Raw genomic sequence first — 25,502 nt, forward strand, 5'->3', positions numbered from 1 at the left:
AAACAAATTGAAACACATCTTATGGTCATAGATGGATAGAATCAACATTGTGAAAATGACCATATTTCCAGAAGTAATTTACAAATTTAGTGCAATCCCATCAAAATATTACCATCATTCTGTACAGAGCTACAATCCTAAAATTCATATTCAAAAGGGCCCACATAGACAAAGCAAGACTAAGCAAAAAGAACAAAATCTGGAAGCATTCAAACTATATTATAAGGCCACAGTCACCAAAACAGCATGGTACCAGTATAAAAATAGGCACATAGACCAATGGAACAGAATAGAGAATCCTTAAATAAAACCAAATACTTACAGTCTACTGAACTTTAACAAAGCAAACAATAACATAAAGTGGGGCAAAGGACACCCTCTGTACCAAATGGTGCTGGGAATATTGGCAAGCCACATGTAGATGAATGAAACTGAATCCTCATCTCTCACCTTATAAAAAGTCAACTCAAGATGGATGAAAGACTTAAATTTAAAACCTGAAACCATAAAAATCCTAGAAGATAATATCAGAAAAACTCTTCTAGCCTTTGGCTTAGACAAAGACTTCAGGACCAAGATCCTGAAGCAAATGCAACAAAAGCAAAGATAAATGACAGGACCTAATTAAATTAAATATCTTCTGCACAGCACAAGAAATAATTAGCAGAGTAAACAGATAACCCATAGAGTGAGAGAAAATATTTGCAAACCATGTGTCCAACATAGGATGTTCAGAATCTACAAGGAACTCAAACAAATCAGCAAGAAAAAAAATAAAGAACATCATCAAAATGTAGGCTAAGGACAGGAATCGACAAGTCTCAAAAGAAGAGATACAAATGACCAAAAAGCATATGGAAAAATGCTCAACATCACTAATTATCAGGAAAATGCAAATCAAAGCCACAATGGAATATCACCTTGCTCTTGCAAGAATGACCATAATTAAAAAAACAAAAACAAAAACATAGATGTTAGCATAGATGTGATGAAAAAGAAATACTTTTTATTTTTTTAATTTTTTTGCAGAAAATCTATTTATTAGATGGAGAGAGGGACAGAGAGAGAAAGACAGCTTTCACACTGTCATGGGAGGGGACACAGAGAAGGAATCCGGAAACACTTTTACACTGCTGGTGGGAATGTAAACTAGTACAACCACTATGGAAAACAGTATGGAGATTTCTTAAAGAACTACAAGTAGAACTACCATATGATTGAGCAATCCCACTACTGGGTATCTACTCAGAAGAAAAGAAGTCACTCTATGAAAAAGACTTTATAGCAGCACAATTTCCCATGGCAAAATAATATACTGCCAGCTTAAATTCCCATCAACCAATCAACCAGTGATTGGATAAAGAAAATGTGAGATATATGTGCATGTGTGTGTGTGTGTGTGTGTGTGTGTGTGTGTGTGCGTGTGTGTATGTAGTTTTTGGGGAACAGGTGGTGTTTGGTTGGTATATATATTGGTTGGTATATATAAACACACACACACACACATATATATATATACACATACATATATATGTGTGTATACACACACACACACACACACACACACACACACCATGGAATGCTATTCAGCCATCAAAAGAAATGAAATAACGGTATTTGCAGCAATGTGGATGGAAATGGATAGTATTATTCTAAGTGAAGTAATTCAGGAATGGAAGACCAAACATTGTTATGTTCCCACTCATAAGTGGGAGCCAAGCTATGACGATGCAAAGGCATGAGAATGCTATAATGGCACTGGGGACTCAGGGAAAGGTTTGGGAGGGGCTGCGGAATAAAAGACTACACATTGGGTACAGTGTATACTGCTCAGATGATAGATCCACCCAAATCTCAGAAATCACCACTAAAGAACTTTTCCATGCAACCCAACACCAGCTGTTCTCCAAAAACGATTGAAATAAAAAAATATGAAAGTAATTGCTCTCATTCCTGCTTTCTATTATGATGACACTTAACTTGTAGCAATCACCACCATTGTATCAATCGCCACCATTTGTGGTGATTGCTAGGGTATATTTTATACAGAGTATACTCTATACTTAGAGTATAGATTATTATGGATAAACTATACCACCTGGTGTATAGTTTATTATGGATGAATTTAATGAGATTCTTAAAGGCAGGGTCATATATTGCCAATATTTGTATCAGGCAAATATGAAATATATTCCACATAAGTAATGGAAGGTTGAGAACATCAGCTCCTAAACGAGCAAATTACCCTTCTACATTTAGCTTTGTCTCTGTGGGTTGAGTAGATAAAACAATATTGCCCTGTTGCTACTCCATAGGATGTTTCTTAAATGGAGACTATTAATGTAAAAACATGCTTGGGAATTCTAAGCAAAAAAGCAAACAAACAAATGCACATACAAGAGTATTATTCTAATTCTCCAATTCTGCCATATTAATCCATTTTGAATCTTACTTAATCCTGGTAGAAAAATATCACGGTAGCACCTAATTAACATTTTTTCTTAATATATGGCAAGAAAGACATGAGATCTCAACTGCCCCTACTGAAAAGCCAGAGTAATCAACATTTTCATGCTTATTTTTCAGAGACGAGGTAAAACAATGGCAAACTGACTGAAGAGTATTAGCCATACCCTTATCACCTGGGCCTAATGACACAAGATTTGTATGCAGTGTAATTAACTTATGCCAGTAATTATCACACTGGAAATGTGTGTGTGTGCATGCACGTGTGCATGTGTGTGTGTTTTTTTCACATAATTGTGATGAGAACTAGTACTGGGAAAACCTTGAACCTTCTTAAGAGTATGAATTAGCTGAACAAAGAAGCTAATATATTGACCATTTATTAAATGCCACCATTAAACCACATATATTTATAAAACTCTGAGGCCTTTCTTCTTTCTAAATACAAATTTTTGGCAGTTTAGTATTCATTTCTGTTAATTTCTAAGTTTTAGTTTTTCTGGACTGAATATTATTTTACCAATTTTAGGCCCTAAAAGCTCTGTGGGAGAATCTTAATACCTGTGAATTTATTTTATTTAAGTAAACTTCCAAATTGATATTAAATAGAAAGCATGTCAATGACATTAAACCTTCATTAGTCTATCTTTAATATTCTTTGCCGCATATATTATTTATTCTGATAGGAGAATAAATCAAAAAGTGATTTGAGCTCAAAGTAAAGCTAAACAAATCAGATAAATTATAAAGTTATACTGAAATTTCAAGTGTCTAAGAGATGAAGTTTCATCAAACAATTTAAATGTAATTTTAATTTATCAGCACCACTCAAAAGGAGAATTCTCGACATTGTCTGGACAAGGATTTTTTGGATTAGATCTCGAAAATACAGACAGCAAAAGCAAAAGTAGACACATGAGATTACACTGAACTGAAAAGCTTCTGCACAGCCAAGGAAACACTCAACAAAGTGAAGAAACAACCTACAGAATGAGAGAAAATGTGCACAAATGATGCATCTGACAAGGGGTAATATCCAGAATATAAAAGAACTCAATGCAATAGCAAGAAAATAAATAATCCAATAAAGAAATGGGAAAAAGACCTAAATAGGCATTTCTGAAAATAAGACATAAAAATGGCCATCAAATATATGAAAAAATGCCCAACATGTCTAATAATCAGGGAGATGCAAATCAAAACCACAATGAGATGTCACCTCACCCCAAGTAAAATGGAGTGGCAAGCCTAACAGAAGAGTAAAGGCATCTTGGACTGGTAAAGGGGGTTGAATTAGCTTTAAAGCTTTAATTCTGAAATAAACATATTCGTCGTAAGAAAGCAGGTGATTATAAAGACAGGTTATTATCAAAACAATGAGAAAAAGGACCTATATAACAAATACATGTTTTGTACTCCCTTATTTACAATTGCTTTTAATTAAATACTTAACTAGGGGGCTGGAGAACAGGTATTCAGCAAACCTATACAATTCTATGCAATTTATGGATTTGAGAACTCAACTACCTTTATCCAGGAAATGTTTTTCATCCAATTCTTCTAAGGATGAGTCACACTTAAAAATGTTAAAAATCAATGTTCTAGAGGAAATTGCTTAGTTGAACAGAACATTTCATTATTTGGTGGGTTTAAATTTTTATTATTTTCTTTTCTTACCAAATAATAAAATCCGTGTTTCATTTGTCATCCTCTATTGTAATCACTGTTTTGCTTCAACTCTGGAATGTCATTTCTAGACTTCTCTTTGTCTGGAGTTTCTACAGTTTTTTTTTTTTAGATGAGCAAGAATAAAATGCTGATTAAAATAAGTCTAGCAATGCGAAGTTACATGAAGAAAAAGTTAGTATCCTGCACATATCCTCTTCACTCATCCCCCCACAACTGGGAGTGTATTTGTTCGTACATTTTAATCCTCACATCATATAGAATTATGTCTACAATGTGCGTATGTGTGTGTGAGAAAGAGAGAGACAGAAAGACAGAGAAAGATGTATTTCTTTTTCTAAAATAATACTGGTATTCTAAACAAAACACATTTTACCTAGACATTGTGTTTTTTGTTTTTAAACAGTGCATTATGGGCATCTTTCTAAGAGAGTAAACACAAATTTAATGTGTTCTTTTAAATATCTATAAAACATTCCCTTATTGAAATATACTATAATTTCTTCAGCCATATTCTAAGTGATGAGCATTCACGCTGTTTATAGTTTCAGGGCTATTTTGTTATAAACATCTTTTTTTTTTTTGAGATGGAGTTTCACTCTTATTGCCCAGGCTGGACTGCAATGGCACAATCTCGGTTCACTGTAACCTCTGTCACCCAGGTTCAAGCCATTCTCCTGCCTCAGCCTCCCAAGTAGCTGGGATTACAGATGCCTGCCACCATGCCTGGCTAATTTTTGTATTTTTATTATAGATGTGGTTTCACATTGTGGCCACGCTGGTCTTGAACTCCTAACCTTAGGTGATCTGCTTGCCTCGGCCTCAGTGCTGGGATTATAGGCGTGAGCCACTGCGACGGATCATAAACATCTTTATACATATGCCAGTACTTTTATAAGATTAAAAATAAAGTAGGTTTGGGGTGTTTAAAAATAAGCAGATATTGAATTTTAATGAACATAGCAATATCACTCTTTTCAAACAGACACTTTGCTCTGTTCTTCTTTGTGTTTGTTTTTGCTCAGCCCTCCCTGCCCTGCGTACCTCCATGAATTTCTGTTCTTGTCACAAATCCCATCTCAACCAAGCCCTTTCCAGCACATTCTGCCAATAGCCTCACTGGATGTTCAAATTCTGAAGGAGCAGGTTTGTAGCTTCTCATCTTTGTATCTTTTCATCTTTGTATTCGTAGTGCAGTACTTGGTATGGTAGGACTTGAATAGTATTTGTAGAAGGAAGGAAGGGAGAGAGGGAAGGAGAGAGGAAGGGAGGGGAGGGAGGCAGAAGGAAAGGAGGGAGGGAGGAAAGGCAGCGAAGGAAAGAGGAAGAAGGAAGGGAGGGAGGGAGGAAGGGAGAAAGGAAGGGAGGGAAGGGAGGGAGAGAGGAAGGGAGGGAGGGAGGGAGGGAGGAAGAGAGGGAGGGAGGAAGAGAGGAAGGGAGAAAAGAAGGGAGGGAGGGAGGGAGGCAGGGGTAAAAGGGAAAAAAGGGAGGGAAAAAGGGAGGAAGACCTGCTAAAGATTTTGTTTGAATTTTTTTCTAAAACCAGAGCTAAATCAATTTAAAGTGTTGTGGTAATTAAAACTAATTTTGAATGTATAAAAATTAAAATTATGGAGCAGAATTGGGTGACTAAGAGAAAAATGATTATGTTGAAAGTCAGCAAACTTATCTTCAGGAAAAGTGGTGTAGAGAGCAAAAATAAAATGGAAAAGCTAAAGTAAAACATGACAAATGAGCAGAGTGCTTTGTGCTTCGTAAACACTTTATTGCATTAAAGTGTAAAACAAAACACAAAGAACAGATATCCTGTACAAGTGAATTGTGGTAAAGAGCAGATGATTAATTTTCTTGTAGAGTTCTCTAGTACTTATTGCAATACCACCTTGTATTTTAAGACATGTTTTCGATTTAGCAAGTTGTAATACATACTAATCATCTGCCACATATCAGGGCTGATTAATATTTACAACATTGTCTTTTCATTAGTACTGACTATGATAATTAAGCTTAGATTATGGTAGCAATTTACATGACAGTAGCTGGGTCCCTTGCACAGCTTGAGATCTATAGGCTTATCTATTTTCGGTCTTTCAGCCAACGTGGACTTCCCATCTGGATGCCCTGGTAGACATGGTCCAGTCAAGAAGGCAGAGGGCACAACAAAGCCAGCTCAGATTACTTCAGGGACTCTCCTCAAATTCCTCCACATTCACCTTTTTTCCACAAAGTTCTCAGCAAAAGTCAGAAAAGTCAGATCTTGCATACCATAGAGAGTCAGACCTTGAGTACCAGAGAGAGCTCACTGCTGTCAGAGTCAGTCATAACAAGCTGTGGCAAAACAGTTATTGTTATTGAGCCCTAATTGACAGGACAGTAACTCAGACCACGGATTTGGAGAAGGATTTCCAGGTTCAAGTCCCACTCATCGCTAACAAGTTATGAGAAAGGCAAGTGATGAATCTTTCTATGATTCATTTTTTTCATCTGTAACGTGGAGATAATGATGTCTCCCTGATAAGATTATTCATGATTAAATATAAAGCTCTTGACAATACACTAAGCATAATATGTGTTAGCAATTACTAATATCATCATTATTATTTAAGAAAACAGAATGCACATTAATAGAAAACAGGAAAAAGGCAGAAAATTCTATATAAAGAATCATATTTTTATTTGGGGAACCTACTTAGTACATATTTTCAGTGGTGTATAATGGAGATATACCAGATCCCAGGAAAAGACTGGTTGTAAGATGAATCACTTTGAATAAAGTAGATGAGACCACAATCCTTAAAGTACTGCAAAGAAATAAAAGCAAATAATTTGTGATGACAGTAACATAAATTTTCAAGTACAAAATTTTGTATATTGGTTTTCTTAAAGTGGAACCACATTGTTGCATTGCTGTATTTTGCACAATTTACTTTGGTATTACATCTTGAATTTTTGTGAAAAAGCATATTCCTTTTTGAAATTTTAAAAATGAAAATGGCTTGCTATTCATTGTATTACTGCACTACTTATGTTTACTACAGAGGTGGCACATGGTGGCAGCTGCCCTCCATTTGCAACGGGAAAGGACAGCTATGTCGGAACCAAAATACTTGAGTGAGCCCCATGACAGGCAGGCGATTTTCTTTTTTGCCTGCCCTGGCAAGTCAGCAGGGCCCTTTTCTTCTATTTCATAATTATTATGTTACTTGAAGTAAATTCTTCTCCAGAGCTTTCTACTAACACTTCAGATGAAAAAGGGTACCTGAGAAAATAATCACTGAGGAGAGTTTAAATACTGTGGGTAAATTTGTAGCTTTGGGGCTTGTTTCCTTTTCTTTATTTTTTCTGAAAATCTATTCTCTCCTGACAGTAAGAAACTTGTAGAGTCCATTTAACTCCTTCTGACTACATAATGGGACCCCCATAGTTATTTTTACCGTTATTTTTACAGATCTCTGTAACAGTGTGCGCATGCACACACACACACACATATACATTAAGGCTTTGTGCAAAGCAGGACAATTGAGTTTCTAGCACTTTTTTAGTCCTTTATTGAAATAATTACTTACTACAACATAAATATGCTGAATAACCTTGAAAAAAGTAGAAAATTGTGGAACACCTACTTTGGGGAGGAAAAAACTGGTAAAAGGGAATCTCAAGAAAGAAGACTTACAACTTTAAAGACAAAATGACATTTCAGTAAAAGAATTGCCTGGCTTGCTACACAGCAAGGCTGGGAATCACCCACCTGACATTCAGTGCTGAAGGTGAGGGGAGAGTGCAAATCCCTGAGAGAGGTCCCATCAGCAAGGGCGGCCGTCACAACTGAAGGTGATCACGCATGAAATGGAACCAGGCTTCGCATTAGATGGAAAGATTGCGTTACACTTGCAACAGGCTCGCATCTATTCTCTCATTTGGCTTTCAAGTCCCCAGTGTGAACTAGCTAGGGCAGATCGCCCTTAACTAATTCTACAGCCAAGGGACTGAGGCCAGAGAGGGGCAGGGAGTCATCAGCTGCCTCATGACTGATCAGTGCCAGGGTCAGGTTGAGGACTGATGTTAGAGTTAAAAAATCCATGGCAATCACCAACATCAGCATCACATTACCATACTGGAAACAATGCTTTGTAGTCCATGTTCCATGCTTTTTTCCTTTCCTGGTGTTACAGTTTTAAACGTAAGTTTCTCCATGATAGAGCACGCTTGTAACCTATTTCTTCTTCCTGAGATCACAGCTTCTTCAAAAGTATGACATCGTGGATAAAACATTTTTAAAACATGCTTTATAACCGGGATTCCGAAATGCCATAATGAACATTTAAATTTAAAGAATCATTACGGAAGCTATTTTTTTTCCAAATTCTCATATATTGGAGCACATCGCTTACTATTACAGGGTGTTAGACATACCAGACCAGTATGCTGAGGAAAATACAGAGCAAACAATTCTTCAGCCCTCTGTATGATCACACTGTCTAAAAATCTATGGAAAGACAACTTGAGATGTCCAGACTCACAGATGTGTTATGGGATCTTCTCGTCTTTCAATCTGGCAGACTCGTAGGCTTTCACTTCAATGAGTGCTGTGCGTGTGAAATTGGGGAAAAGGGGTCTTCTACTAATATATCAGATACGAATGCCGGGGAGGCACTGAGATCATCTGTTCTGGCGATGATTTGTAACAGAGATGAAGCTCAGTCAATGTGGTTGCAAGAACAGGTAATTGAATACTACTCTTAATAGAGAGGGCACTTGCTTATCTAGATCATAGTTGACTATGAGGGTTTTGACCACGATAGCCAGTTGAAAGAAGAAAAATTCCAGAAGAATCTGTGAAGTAGATGCAATCAGATGACTGAAGTAGGCAATCTGTAGAGACTTTGCTACATGTGCAAGTCAGATGGCAGAGGAATAATTGGCCTTAAGAAGCTTCAACCCTTGACTGGCCCATAGGAGTCAGAGGATGTCCATTATTTTATAATGAATCGCTGCAGGGTAGAAAAGATCTCAAACATCACTCAAGCCAATCTCTTCATCTTATAGATGAGGGAACCTAGGTCTTCAAAATTTGAGACTCACCAAAGTCTTAAAACCTGTGACAGGCAGAGGTAGGGCCGCATGCTGGGTTTCGGATCTCTGACCCAGTGCTCTGCAGTCTGTCATCTGACTGGCTTCTGTCATCTAACCATCCTCACGTGCAGGTCAGAGCACTCGTGACCACACGCGCTACAGAGTGAGAGGCCTTAGAGCCTGGGATCCAGGTGTCTCTTGAGAAAACAGTGAGCCCTGTGGTGACAGAGTGGACGAAGAGCCACAAGGAAGGAGGAGAAAAGGTGGCACCAAACAGATTCTGGCTCCTCTTTATAGGGGCCTCAAGGATGCAAAAACACTCAGGGAAGGGAGGAGCTGCTTCTGCAACCTAATGAAAGCTGCGACAAGGCAGGACTTACTCACAGAGACCTTGTGCCTCCCCTGTCCCTAGGGGTATTTGTTAGGAAAGAATGGTTACTTTGGGCTTTTCACAATATTAAAAACCTCATTCCATAAGATTTACTTTGAAGATAGGTTGCTTTCCTTTTGACCCACATTCTCTAGTAAAATATTTACCCCATTTATGTGCACCTCTGAAATTTGGGGCATGATTCTGGAGGAGGATGCACAAGTTCTGTGACTGTGTGATCCCAGGAGAGGTGATGGTGAGGGCACTGGGGTCTCTGACACTGTAGTGGTTTTTGTTTTATGTTGTAGATACATCCTCTATGCTCAGACACTGACTGGTTTCCTCCCAAGGTGTTTGGGAAGCTCTGTAAATGCTCACTTACAGATCTTCATTATGCTGCTGTGGTTGTAAGAGGCTGACACATTTGATCGGTGCTGGCTCTTTATCTATAAAAAGGGACTTCGTGGGTTACACAGGTTGACAGTATGGTCCATGATCCATATTTTGTAAATGGAAGAGCTGAAGCAAAGATATGGAAGATGACACAAGGCTCCACAAATCAATATCAGGGCCCTGGAGCAGAGCTTATCTCCTTTGACTCATTGTTTGATTCTTCATTTTGCCACCTTCCCTCTCTAAAACGCTTGTCAAATGCAACTTGCAAATGCTCTTGCCTTCCCCAAGAGCGCTCTAAGACACTGAAGAGAGATCAGACTTTACAACTTGAATTTGTGTTAAGGAAGCTGTCAATACAAAGTAAAATGGCAAAAGAATAATGGAGACTGGATCTAAACTATCCGTTTTAAGAACTAAGTAAAAACGATGTCCACATCTTTACCCAAACTTTTCAGTATGGGGTCATTAAAAACAGAATGTATTTACAAAACCCACAGCCACTGAAACAATGGTTGAGTTACAGTACAAGCCTGCCCCTTGCTGATTACTTCAGTCATGATACATGGCGTAGGTGACAGGAGCAATGCCAGTATTAAATTTTGTTTTATGTTGTGATTTTTACCTGTTTGGGATCTGAATTGTGATGAGAAGTATTTCATTCCTTTGATTTACAGTGTTGAGCACGAGGATTAATGGCAGGCAACTTTAATTTAGCTCTCTCAACAACTTTCAAGAGATAAAGGGCTGTGAAGATACAAAGGGATGTTCTAGGATTGCTTCCAAAGTTGTTTTGAGCAGACAACTAATGAGAAGCATTTTCTTAATCTGATATCTATCTGGCATGATTCTTCTTGGGTGAGGAAGTGAAGAGGGGTGAACGTGGGTCGGGGAAGAGAGGTTGGGAAACTGTATAAACATTATCGTGCTTGTTCACTACATAGGAAAGCAGCTGGTTTTTTCATCGGTAGCCGGGATTCTTGCCAAATGAGAAGAGGGGGACCAGGTGGTCCCTGGCCTGTTCAGTGCAGTCAGCTTCTGCAAGATGAGCTCCCCTACAGAACCTAAGTATACACCCACAGCAGCTCTGAATATCAATGTGCCCCCCCAGACACCGTGCTCACACTGCGCTCATTCTTTCCTTCAGGAAGAGACTCCTTACCTCCATGTGGCATTTCAAGCCAATTTTGGAGATAGGTGGCATCTGCACAGCCTGGGAGATTTTAGAGCTGAAATTTTGGTGATTATATGCTCTCATTTCTTTTGCTTCTGGTGAGGAAACTGAGGCCCATTTCACTAACAATGCAACTCACCACAGAAGGCGCTATTTGCATGGCATGGCAGCAGGCAGAGTGCAAAAGCCACTGTCAAACCTCACGTCCAACTCATTTTACTGAAACGTGCTAGGCATGAGCCTCTAGTGCATCCAGCCTACCAGCATGTTTCATTTGACCATTCATTCGTTTACTCCAAGTTGCTAAGTGTAAGCCAGCTTCCTACCCTCAGAGAGTTCACATGCAACAAGCGTGCAGAAAAACAATGGCAATTGGCAGCAAATACATGAAAGGAGATGCTTTTTGCTACATTAATAGCATTCACCATAATAAATTACAACTGAGAGGATGAAGCGGGGAGGAAAACGGTCTCAACCAGCTTTACCTAAGGGGTCAACTAGAACCTTTGGAACATAGTGACATTGACGCTGAGACTTAAGTCATGGGAAAGAGTGAGCCATGCCACGCAGAGGACCTCCAGGAGGAAACGGTCAAGGTTTGAAGTGACGGAAGGAGTACCAAAATGGACAGATCTTAGAAGCAAGGGGCAGACAGGGGCCAGGAAAAGAGCTTAGAGTTGTAAAATAAGTGCAATGGTAAGTCCTTGCCGTAGAGCAATAAGATCTGAGTGACATTTGAAGCTCACCTACGCTTCTTGTGGCTATGGAATAGTGGGGGAAAGTGGGTGGCAAGAAAGACAGTGGAGTGACAAGGAGATCGATTGCAGTATTTAAGACAAGAGATGATGGGGTAGCCATGGACAGGAGAGATGATGGGGTAGCCACGGACAGGAGAGATGATGGGGTAGCCACAGACAGGAGAGATGATGGGGTAGCCACGGACAGGAGAGATGATGGGGCAGCCACGGACAGGAGAGATGATGGGGCAGCCATGGACAGGAGAGATGATGGAGTAGCCATGGACAGGAGAGAGAGAAGGGCAGGAATTTGAGGTGTGTTTGGAGATGATGACATCTAAGCTTCTCACCAATCTCATGGAAGGGGAGGAGGAAGGGAAAGGGAGGAAACAGAAGCGACTCCTGGTTTTCTGTCTTGAACCTGATCAGCAATAAACAGTGGTCAGAAAGTTCCTTTATTTTGATGTTCCTAAGATGAAAACACATACCAAGTACTAGATAAGTGAATACAATTAGTTACTGCACCTCTTTTAGTGTCTAACTTAAAATTAGGGAATAAGTAAGACATAGGTAAGGCTCCAGTTTGTTAATTTGTTTTGAAGTTTTTGATTTATGCATGATTTCAGCTTCTCACTTTCTTTTCTTTGAATATTATATATCCATGTTCTATCATTTGATTGAAAGTTGGGTAATAATTTTTTCCACCTACGTGGTTCCATCATTACGGGGCTTCTGTCACATGGGAATATCAATAATTTTGAAATGTCCAAGAAAGCAGGAAGTTAACTCAGAAATGTGTATCATTCTGACTGCTTTAAGTTTGGTTTGACAGTAAAACATATGCCTTTCAAAAGGAAGTGCTATCTTGTTTTTACTTTGAGATTCCTGAAAGGATTGCACAATCTAACCACAAATGTCTCATTAGCTCTCACAATATTTCAGTGAGAAAGACAGATACAGATTTTTTTGTTTGACAATATTCTTGCAGAATGAATTATATAACAATCTCATTATAATTTCTTAAACTAAACTTTAGGCTAATATGCAAATGCATATCTTTAATTGTGAACAACCAGTGCTACATTCTGAAGGTAAAACCAGATGTTTATTTTCATAATAACCTGGAGTAGTAATAGAGACCCAATTTATTTGGCTTTTTACAACACAGTGGAAGAGAGAAACTCTCTGAGGAGTATAGAAACAGACATGCAACACATCAGAGATTCATTCACCTACTTAATTAATTATGACAGTCTGGAATACAGCTTGACAGAGGAAAAGATAGGTCCTACGTAACTCACTATGTAAATAATCTACAGTTTGATGTTAGCTGAACAAAAATATTCTTTAGTAATACTTGTGAATAACAGCATCCAATTTTTAAGGTGAGGAAATACAGAATATTTAAAAATATAGACAGTGATTTGGTTTTCAAAATTTGCATTTATATTTCATTCTGATTTGAATTTATGAATGTTTTCATTTGATGGACTCATTTTTGAAGAACATATTTGTGCTGTTAAATAAAATCACATTTTATGATGTAACATAAGATAATTAAAAATGAGAAAGTTCAATAATGCTCTACAGAAATCTATTGATCAAAATTCTAAATATAACTAAGATATGAAGACCACATAGTAGATGTTACATAGATTTCATATCTATTGAACTAAACATCACGAAATTAGGCAGACAATCTACACAACAGTTTAACTTTTAATAACAGACTTCCAGATTTCTATAGGAAATGGCAGTGTAAGAATTCAGAATTCTGACATGTCACAAATCAGACACATTTGATATCTAAAAAGGTTTTTTTTTTTTTCAGTTTTAGTAATAAAATTGCTACTAGATGCATTCTAGGAAAATATCAGCTTCTTCATTTCAAGCCCTAAATAGAAAGCATCTGTTATTAAGGCAAGCATTAATTTCTACAATAATACACATCATGTGCTACTTTTGAGAATTATCCAGTTTAAAACACTTAGTATGATAAAACGTGTGATAAGCGGAAAAAGGAAACTACAAATAATGTCAAGGTTAAGTGTAATTATTACAGAGGCTAGGTTTAAGTTGCCCTGAAGCTATAGAGTTTTATATTTATTTATCTAATCACTGTGTAATATCCATATAATTTTGATGTAATTCACAAATTTCTCTTCCTTATGAGCCAGAGAGACTATATTGCAATAAAGTACCATTTGTCATTTAATTTACCAGTTTTCTTGCTAACTAAAGCAATTCACAAAACTTTATGAGAGACCAACAAGCAACAAAATATTAAAAAATGCATGCCATCCCCTCCATTAGCATCTATGTATCCAGCCCTATAGTATTGATGGAGGGACTACTGTGTGTCAGCATGCAGGATACAATGTCAACAAAACAGAAATGACAGATCCCTGGGGATGATGACATCACACAAATAGTCATGAATTTCCCACTTCTAAATGATAGATAAGCAAAATCCAGCGAAGGGAAGGCACCAAGTGCCATGGGGCATAAGACGGCACTGAACCTACTCTGGGTCACATGAGGCTTCTCTGATAAAGATGTCTTAGGAAATAAGATGAGTTACCTATTTCTAGATCTTTCTTTTCTTGCACCATATCCCTAACCAATTCCTTTTAAACAGTGTCCAGGCAAGCATTTATTTGTTCAACAAATACTAGACACCTGCTTAGCCAGACCATTTTTTTCCTGACATTCTCCATAAATCTCCAAACCTACATCAACTCAACCTTCAACTTGCTTCACTCCTGAAACCATGCACATCAGTGTATCAGAGCTGCACGATGTTCTTCTCAGTTGACTTGGATGCATTCCCTCTCCCATCCCAAACCTTCTGCACAACCTCAGGCCCTTTAGTGCAGCTTTAGCTTCCTTATTCTCATCACCTGCCTTTGCTTCCTACTTCCAAATAAAATGAAAAAAAGAGGTCAGTGAAAGTGAAAACTCCCTTTGATTTCTTCTACCAAATTTACATCTTTATCTGAATTCAGGCCTGTCATTGGCTGTGGGTTTCCATGAATTCCATCTTCTAAGGCATCACTATAATCCATTCCTTACTCTTGTTCCCCTCAGCCAACGTGCAATGGTCTGAATGTTTGTGTCCCTTCCGACTTCACACGTTTGAATTGTAACCCCTGTGTGATGGTGTTAGGAAGCAGTGCCTTTGGGAGGTATTAGGTCATGAGGATGAAGCCTTTCATGAATGAGATTAGTCCCTTTATAAAAGAGGCCCAAAGAGATCCTTCACCATTTCTGCTATGTGAAAACAGACAGAAGGCACCATCTTGAACCAGAAAGCGGTCTTTGCTAGACATTGAATTTGACGGTGCCTTAACGTTGGACTTCCCAGACTCCAGCTCTGTGAGACATAAATTTCTATTGTTTAAATATCTAGTTTATAGTATTTTTAATAGCAGCCAAATGGACTGAGACAACAGGCAGGCCTTACCTCTGACCTGAAACTTTAATGACTTACTTTCTGGTCTCTGGGCCATCAGTCTTCTACTATCTATCCTTCATGACTCTAGCAAAGAAGTTCTTGTAAGTGCAATTATGTTCGTATCATACTCCTGCTTTAAGAATCCTTCTTGGCTCCCCTTAAGAATAAAGTATAATCACCAAAATGCAACCCTTTGTCTAGGTGCCTACTCACACCCTGCCCGACTCCAGCTGTGAGCCCTTCAAGCGCTTCCATCTTCACAGCCACAGCCCCACTGGGCACACTTCCAAATAACAGCTCAGTGAGGTCCAATGTCCTACATCACACTCTCCAGAGGAGACAACAGCAGATACATAGTTACAGTACAAAGTGATGTCATGACACTCAGATGTTCAAAGCTCTTGGAGAATTTCCCAGAGGAAGCTCCTTGTAAAGGTGTCGCCCTGCCCACATGCCAATTCCTGCTGTTTATCCTTCTAAACTCATAATTCTGATCCTGGGAGTCAGTGATTTCGTGGGTCTCTTCCTAATCTTAGCTCAGGATTTTCCTTCAAAACTGCCTTCTCTTTGCTCATTCCTTATGCTGGTGGCCAGGTTACTTCTTGCATAAGGCATTGATCATGGCTTCCTTCTTCTAAGAGCTCACTTGGAGCCTCCTAATGCATTTATGTCCAGATTAAAGTTCTCTTCTAGATTGTTGTGTGCAGTTAACTTGTCTGGAAATTCCCAGATGTCCAGAACATCTGTTGGTCATTCCAAGCCCTGCCTTCCAACCTTCATAGGCCATACCCTGCTCCTGGAATGCTGCCCCTCAGGACTTCAAATCTCCCCTTTCTTACTAAAGCAGTTCCTAAAATCACATCTCTTTAATGAAAATGCCAATAATTTACAAACAAGGAGGCCTATATGATTTCATTAACTTACTATTTCTGAATTGTTACTTTTCATAAAAACAGCTTAAAAAGTTATCAGAGTATACTCTGTGCTAAAAATTTTACTAAGCATTATCTCATTTTACCTTCGGAGCAGCTCATTTGTTTTATAGATAAGAAAAGTAAGCTTTAATGAGATTAAGTAATTTGCCGTAAGTTATTTAGTGTGTAAATGGCAGAGCTGAAATGTGAAATCGGGGTTGACTCCACATTCAGGACTTTAACCACTGTAATCCAGTTTCTGCTTCTGTTTTCACTGCGTTGTATTCCAGCATTACTAGTACTCTAGTCAACTTCTGTTGTGGTTATTTGTTTATTCATTTTCTTTTTTTTTTTTTAGACGGAGTTTCGCTCTTGTTACCCAGGCTGGAGTGCAATGGCACGATCTCGGCTCACCGCAACCTCCGCCTCCTGGGTTCAGGCAATTCTCCTGCCTCAACCTCCTGAGTAGCTGGGATTACAGGAACGCACCACCATGCCCAGTTAATTTTTTGTATTTTTAGTAGAGACGGGGTTTCACCATGTTGACCAGGATGGTCTCGATCTCTTGACCTCGTGATCCACCCGCCTCGGCCTCCCAAAGTGCTGGGATTACAGGCTTGAGCCACCGCGCCCGGCCTTGTTTATTCATTTTCAAACCAATTCATTAAATATTTACTGGTTTCCAGCTCCTCCTAGCAAGACATCTCACTAGTCTTTATGGGCTGACAAAGATGTATTAGGCAAGGGTCTTCTGCCAGGGGAATGACTATCAAGGTTAAAACAGTGCTAGAAAGGTGACTATTTCTGTAGCTTCAACCCGTGATATAACCGACATATTACAACTGAAATGGAATAGCAAAATAAAAATGCAGGGCTGGACAGAGTTCTTTTGATATTGAACACCTGCCTGATGCTGATGAATTGGGAGGTCAGTAATAATTATTTTATAAATATGAAATTATGAATTTATAAAAGCATATGTAAATGTATATATAAAAGTACAGTAAATTTATAATTATATGTGTAATTATAAATTTACAGTTTTACATATAATTCTATAAATTTATAATTATAAATAAATATACATTATTTATATGTATAGCTATTTATATAGACACAAATAGACTTACACTATATATTAAAATGTTAATTCTGGGTACTTCTGTTTTATTCTATGTCATTACATACACATGATTTTGAACTGAAAATTTCACATGATAAATTTGTGACCAATGAGAATTTTATCAGCATCTTATAAATACATCACATGACAAGAGATTAGAAATTCCATGCTTTGATATTTGCCTACTTGAGATGTGAACAGCTTTTAATGTCTAATTTTTCCTCTTGGAAAAATCTGTTACATAGAGTTAGTCATTAGTAGCTGCATCCCTTAAACAAAGGAAATCTTTCATACTTTAAATTACTCTACTTGTCTCCACCTGCCCAAACAAACATCTTTGGTAGTTTTTATAAGCAATTCATTATGGAAAACTTTGCCTTCCTTTTTATAACTAAGTTTTTAGTTATTCTGATTTTTATCCTATACTTCCGTAAATATCTTCATTTTATTATTGCAAAGTAAGTATCATTAAAACTAACATAGATCTATAAATGTAGAATATTAACCCTCAAAGTGACCTTAGAGGTCTTCTAATCAAAGTCCCCTAATTATGAGATTAGGAAAACAAGACCTAAGACAATTTGCTTTCATGGATAACCTGAACAGAGGCATGTTCATCGTCAGGAATGCAGTTCAGAGAAGCTGCTATCTAGCTGTTCCTCAGTCAGTATACATTTTCTTGCAACCTCCCAACACACATTTGTACCATGTGACCTGTCTTAGCTCGGGCTGCCAGAACAAAATATCATAGACTAGTGGCTTAAACAACAGACATTTATTTCTCAGAGTTCTGGAGGCTGTGAAGTCCAAGATCAAGATGCTGGCAGATGTGGTTCCTGATGAGGGCTCTCTTCCTGGCTTGCTGATCACTTCTTCTCCCTGTATCCTCACCTTGTGGTAAGAGAGCTCAGGTCTCTCTTCCTCTTCCCATAAGAACACAAATCCCATTGTGGGGCCTTACTCTCATGACCTCAACTAAACCTAATTACCCCAAAATGCACCACGTCCATTTTGGTTTGGGGCTTCAATGTATGAATTTGGGATGATTCAATTCAGCTCATAATGCGGTCCAGTCACATCAACCATACCTTCAGAGGAAACAGTGTAGTCAACAGCTTTCTCAGAAAACCAAATGTACTCATTCACTTTAGAAACATTTATTACATGCTAATAACTGTGAGTCACTGAGAGAAAAAGCATGAGTAAGACACAGTCTCTGCCTCCAGTGAGGCTTACAGTCTGGTAAAGGGCATTAGGCATGGAGATGACAAAATTCCCTAACATGGTACAGAGCCTAAGAGAAGAGTTTCCCAAAATGCGGTGGAGGCCCCTAAGTGACAGAGTGTTAAATGAGGTGGGGCCAGAAAAGGGTTCAGAGAAGAGGGGGGCACTTGAGCTGAGCCTAGACAGAACAGGCTGGTTTTCATCACACACACTAGAGAAAAAAGGAAATTCAAAGAGGAACAAAAGTTTAAGCAATGATGCAAATGATGGTTGGTTAAAGAACCATAAGAAATACATGGCTGGTGCACTAATGATTTGCTAAGGAGACAGAGTGTGAGCAAAGGCAGAGAGGTAGGGAGGGGCCAGCTCACAGGCAGCCTCAGGTACTCCAACAAGGAAGAATCACTAAAGCTTTTTACGTATGGGAATACATGCCTGTGCTCACAGCTTAGATGCATCATCCTGGCTTGGGGTATGAGTCTAATTATAAGGACACCAGATGAAAGGCAGGACTCTAGGGTAGTGGGTAGAAATGAAGATGGTGGAAGAGAAGATGGATGCTAGGACTGACTCATCGGTTCCAGTCCTAAGTGATTGGGCAGAAGAAGGCAGTGCCACCATTCAAAATGGGGAAACGAAAAGATCAGATGTGGAGTGCGGTGTGGTAGACTCGGAGGTGGTGAAGAAAAAGGAGATGATGAAGAGTTTGGTGCTAGATGAGTTGCATTTGCAATCCAGGTGTCTGGACAACCACTGGATTATAAAGGTCATGATGCAGGAGGAGATGGATCTGCAGCTCTGCTAGAAATACAGGGTTGGAGTTGTAGATTGACACACAATAGCAGAAACTCTGCAATGTACTTACTTATAAGATCAACTTCACCTGCTGTCATGCTGTGACACCCTTGGGGTGAGGCTGGATACCTTGCAATTATAAGTGAGACAATCGGGATTTCAGGGAATTGGATTCTTCCTCTAAAAAGCTTCCTTAACAATCTTAACAGTCAGTATTTTCATGGAAACCCCTGAAACTGTGAAAGTAACAGGGATGACACAATATATCAGTAAGGTTATGAGCAGCTTTCACACGGGCTACCGATGCAAACCTTGCAGTGACTTCCTTCTTGCCTTGTTTAAGTACATCTATACATACACACACACATGCATATGTGTACCCATTTTGTTGATTGTCTGCCTCCATGTACCTGAATCTAAGCTCAATAAACAAAGGATTCAAAGTGTTTTGATTGCTGCTGTAACCTTAGTGTCAAGTCAATGTCCAACATGTTATAGATACTTGATAAATATGTCAAGTGAATACATTAATGCTAAAAACAAAACATACTTTTACCCACAGATGAATGAAACAAATTCTATGACAAAAACGACTGCCATACGTCAGGTCATTAAGAGGACCTACCACATATGATTTATTTAGAAATCTAAATGCATAAAAATATGTCTGGTGTGCTTGGGAATCTCAGCTTCCTTTTTAGAATTGTATATGAGCCACTGTGTGCAACAGTCTGTCATACAAATGAGATAAGTTGTAAAAAATCCTTATCTGAGCTATTTTAAAAATGGGTTTTTAAATGAGTATTTAAATATTAACTTAGGATATTAATATTTGAAATGCATTCTTTTTCACAAAATAGAGTTAATCTTAAGGCTAGCATAGTTTTCAAAACCTTTTGCTAGCTAGATTTGCAAAGCACTACCTCCAAAGCTCCAAACATTTCATAAGCTGCACTAGCCTAATTGATGGCTTGTTGTTTTTATTAATTTATTTTCTTTTGCTTAAAGTTCTGAAGGATGGCTAAGTGATGCATTTAGTCAAACATCTTATTATTCTCAGGATTTCAATGGTTTTCCCGTCTCACTAAAGCATAAGTATGTTTTATATCATTAGCGAAAAAAATGTAATACCTTTAAATGTGAAATTCAAGTGACATCAATAGAAATTCCAGTTAAATTTCATCTAGCCCTCCTTTGTACCCAAAGTAATATACAGGGCCTCTTTCTCCAGCAAAGGGCTGGGAGTCTGTGTCCAGCTTATTTCTATTTGTGCCTCTTTTTACTGGGGTTGGAGCTAGACATATGTCCTTCACAGAGTTTTAAAATTCAAGTTAGATTTCCTAACTCAGATGACATTAGAGCTTTGGGCTTCTTAATTTTAAAAGGAAAACCTTTCCAAATGATCCCTTTTTATATGGATGTGGGACCAAAAAATAAAAGTAAACAGTGAAATAAAAATAAAACAAAATGTTCCTTTAACTTAAGAAGCACATGGGCTTTTTTGGGGGATGTTGTTTATAGGCACTTAGAATGGTCCAGCATTTGACATACTGTCTTAGGCTTTGCTACAATGCAGCTTCCAGCAAAGCTAGGCTGTCCTGAATCCCTTGTAATAGAATTGACTACCTTGATACCAAGAAGGTCCAGAAAGCACCAAATTTGCATGTGGCATGTGCCCCGGCAGACTTGGAGGGGTCCGTGCTGTGAAACCTAAAGTTCTTTTTTTTTTTTTGGAGGGACTGGTTCTTTATTTCAAAAAGACACTTGTCAATATTCAGTATCAAAACAGTTACACTATTGATTTCTCTTTCTCCCAATCGGCCCAAAGAGACCACATAAAAGGAGAGTATGTTTTAAGCCAATAAGCTGCAGGATGTACACCTAATAGACCTCCTAGAAACCTTACCAGAAAATGGGGACTGGGTAGGGAAACTTTAAAAGATCAGCAAACTGCCAGCCCACGGACTGCAGAGGCTGTCACAGCCAGATGGGGTGGCCAGGGTGCCACAAATCCAAAGAAGCAGTTTCAAAATAATATAAAAATTTAAAAGTTTTGTACATAAGCTATTCAAGATTTCTCCAGCACTGACTGATACAAAGCACAATGAGATGGCACTTTTAGACACAGCAGCTTCAAACCCAGAGAAGGGTAATGAGATGAGTTTCATATGGCTAAATCAGTGGCAAACACAATCTTCTTTCTTTCTTTCAAGGAGGCAGGAAAGCAATTAAGTGGTCGTCTCAACATAAGGGGCACATGATCCATTCTGTAAGCAGTTGGGAGGGAGTAGAGATGGGACAAAAATTTGGTCTCAGAGATCTTACCATCTTAATTTGGTCACTTGTAATGAAAAAAATAGAAATAATGTTGTCCAAAGAGATCTTAAAGCTGAAAACTTGAACAGCACATTTTTTTGTTGTTGTTCTTGTTTGGCTAACTCCTCCTGGAATCACCTTTCTGGTTTAGCTGATACTTTGTACAGAGCAATGGGGTTTCCCACAGTGGAGTCTTTCCCTAGGCTCTGTTTGGCTCTCAGTAAGGCAGGGCTATACGTTTTCCTCTCCTCTATGGAGAGGGCAATATGCATTAAGCTGAAAAGTCACCTTCCAAAAGTAAGAAAGGGATTAGCTTGCTGCTTCAGGGCGTGGACTTATCTGGAATGTTTTACAGATGGTTGCTACAAAACAACAAAAAAGGTAATTACAAAATGTGTTTATCACGACATGCTTTTAAAGACATTATGCATTGTGCTCACATTCCCTTAAATGTTGTTTCCAAAGGTGCTCAGCCTCTAGCCCAACTGGAATCTCCGGGAAGAGGCAGAGACAGTTTCTCGAATAAGACACAGGGGAAGAGGGGGCAGCGAAAGAGAAAGCAGCCTTCCAGTTAAAGATCAGCCCTCAGTTAAAGGTCTGCTTCGGGCAGGCTGGCCTCAGGCGGAGTCAGGGTCAGAGGGAGAAGCAGCAGCAGGGTGGGACTGGGGCATTCTACATCTCATTCAGGTCAAGCAGAGTCTGGTCCAGCATCCTTTGTGTACAGAGGTGCTCCTCTTTGGTGCATTTCAGTTTATCTTCCAAGTCATCAATTGTCTTTTCCAGCTTGGCTACCGATCTCTCAGCAAACTCAGCACGGGTCTCTGCCTCCTTGAGTTTATCGGTAAGAATCTTGATCTCTTCCTCATATTTGTCTTCTTTTTGAGAGTACATTTCTTCAGCAGCACTCAGACACTTCAGGTTCTGGTCCATCAGTCTGATCTGCTCATCCAACTCTCGGCAACGGGACTCTGCCAGCTCAGCTCGTTCCTCTGTGCGTTCCAAGTCTCCTTCAATGATCACCAACTTACGAGCCACCTCTTCATACTTCCTATCTGCCTCTTCTGCAATGTGCTTAGCTTCTTTGAGTTGGATTTCCTGGAGTTCCAACTTCTCTTCATCTTTTAAGGCCTGGTTTTCAATAACCTTCATACCTCTCTCACTCTCATCAGCAGCTTTTTCAGCTTCTTCCAGCTTTTGCAGGGCAGTGGCCAGGCGCTCCTGAGCACGGTCCAGCTCCTCTTCAACCAGCTGGATCCTACGGTTCAAGGAGGCCACCTCAGCCTCAGCCTGTTCCCGGGCCTGCCTTTCTCCCTCAACTTCTCGCCGGAGGCGCTCAGCTCGCTCCTCTGCATCATCTGCCTGCTGCTGCAGAACCTGGATCTTGCGCTTCACCGCCTTGATAGTGGTGATCCCAGCCATGGTGCCCACCCAGCTACTGCTCGCGCTCTGGCTCCTGGCTCCTCCGCGCGGCTATGCAGCCTCCTCTCCGAAACCTAAAGTTCTTATAAGATTGTCCAAAACAAAAAAACGTATAAGCAGGACCTATGCTGGGTCTATGAGTGCTAAATGTGTTCACGACAGGATCAAGCATGCTTTCCTTATCAAGGAGCAGAAAATCATTGTGAAATTGTTGAAGGAACAAGCACAGAGTCAGAAGGCTGAATAAAAAATGAAGCTTTTTTGAGTAATAAAAATTAAAAGACAAAACACACACACACACACACACACACACACACACACACACACACACACGATGATAACAGATTCAACTCCTAGAAAAGATTGGAGCCATTTTTCTTTACAACCAATAACCAAATGACTTTTGAGACAAGAGTCTCACTTTGTCGCTCAGGCTGGAGTGCAGTGGTGCGATCTTGGCTCACTGCAGCCTCCACCTCTTGGGTTCAAGAGATTCTCCTGCCTCAGCCTTCCAAGTAGCTGGGATTACAGACATGCACCACCACGCCTGGCTAATTTTTGTAGTTTTAGTAGAGATGGGGTTTCCCCACGTTGGCCAGGCTGGTCTGGAACTCCTGACCTCAGGAGATCTACCTGCCTCAGCCTCCCAAAGTTCTGGAATTACAGATATGAGCCACCATGCCTGGCCAAAGGACTTTTAAAGTAAGTGACATTTGTCATTGAAAATTGAGAAAACAGGGTGACAAATTACTGAATCTTCTCAAACTCTGAAAAAAAGCTTTTGATTTTTTGTGTTTTTTACTGTACATGCATTGTATTTCAAGCCACATGGATATTTAGAATGGCTTTTATGTGCTACCTAAGAGCTTACCAACATTTTTAACATGATTTCTGTGGCCCTAGGAAGGGAGCAGAGCTCTGTCCCTTAACTCATGGGCATGGCAGCCAATGACTGGGAGACAAAGCCGGGAGCATTTGTGCCTTTGACCTACATTAGGATTCCTTCAAAGTTAGATGCCTCATAGCCTCAAGCTCCCACTCCATAGCCAAAATTCCTCTTTCTTATCCAAACCCACAAATAGAATAAATGATTAATCACAGCTTAAAGGAGTTCTCTTTCCACAAGGGTAGTTTTAGACTATCAATCAACAGAAATTATTCAATATTTTCAAATTTGAGGATACTGGTTTCCTGGTAAAAAGAATTAATGTCTCTGTCTGCACTTTCATGATATTTCTGAAATCCAGTCATTGAGATTGCCACCTAACCCTTCCTCAAATGTCATGGCTCAGGTCAGGTCATGCTTGAAAATGAACAACACAACTCCACCTGTGTCACTGATAAGCCTTTTTGAGAATGTCTGACTACTGCCCTACCCATCCTCTAATTATCACTAAAACGAAACTGCTCTGATGTCCACCAATTATTTCCTGCATGCACCTCTGAGCCTGGGGCCCCCACACACAGTGAGATCAGCTTACCTGTGCCTGGTGACAGGCATTGCTGGGCACCTGACTCTGACCCATCGGACTCCTGACCTCTTGCTTCCTTAATTATTGAGATCCTTTTGCCATTTCCTACTCTTGCTTTCTGAACCCTCTCTTGCTTCTGGGAACTGACATCTAGGCCCTTCTTCCACTCTGGGTGTGCAGTACAGCATCAGGTTGGCCCCACTTTCTAGTTCCAGTCTGTGCCCACATGAGCCTACCACCACCATCGCAACAGTGAACAGGGCAAAAGCTCGGGTTTGTCTGACCATGCCTTGGTGAGCAGCATGTAAATCCCCTATATTCACAAGCAAAGAAAGAGGAAATGTAAGAGAGTGTATGAGGGGGCACATTTTTACATGCTACTAAAAGCAAACTTTTGCTAGAAGCGGAGACTTCAATAATCAGATCAGAAAGAGTGCTGACTGTGTGCAAGGCACTATGCTAAGTATTTCACTGGGATAAAGTAATTTAACTCCTTCAGCTTTCTGAGATGAGGATCATGATTCTCATTTCACAGGTGAGGACACTGAGACCAGAGAGGCTAAGCCGAAATTCATTTTCTAGTGAGTTGCAGACATGAGGCTGGAACTCAAGTCTGCCTCGCTCTACTGCCTACCTCTAAATCACTGATTCTTATGTTTGCTTGGTTTTTTTAACCCTTTACTGACAAAAAGGAAATTATTTGTGTTTCTAAAACGATCACGTTAGATTCCCCACTACCCACATTAAAAATGCAGCAAACATCATGAAGGAGCCAAAGAAATACACCCCAGCTTGAACATCCCAGAAAACTGTTACGCGTTACATTGTGCCCCTCCCCTCCAGAAAAGGCTATGTTGAACTCTTAACCCCCAGGACCTCATGATGT

At 39.4% G+C, this 25,502-nt stretch overlaps 1 protein-coding gene and 1 pseudogene across 2 annotated transcripts in view; both read right to left on the reverse strand.

The window, feature by feature from the left end:
• The window catches only part of PACRG (parkin coregulated), a 589,608-nt gene that overhangs the window by 332,192 nt on the left and 231,914 nt on the right, over nucleotides 1–25,502 (reverse strand). The window lies entirely within an intron of this gene.
• Nucleotides 21,129–23,204, reverse strand: LOC116533475 (annotated as a pseudogene). Its single transcript, XR_004261313.1, has one exon. The product of XR_004261313.1 is annotated as a tropomyosin alpha-3 chain pseudogene (transcript).

Source organism: Sapajus apella, unplaced genomic scaffold, assembly GCF_009761245.1.
Source record: "Sapajus apella isolate SASKATOON/1434 unplaced genomic scaffold, GSC_monkey_1.0 scaffold82, whole genome shotgun sequence".
Classification (NCBI taxonomy): domain Eukaryota; kingdom Metazoa; phylum Chordata; class Mammalia; order Primates; family Cebidae; genus Sapajus; species Sapajus apella.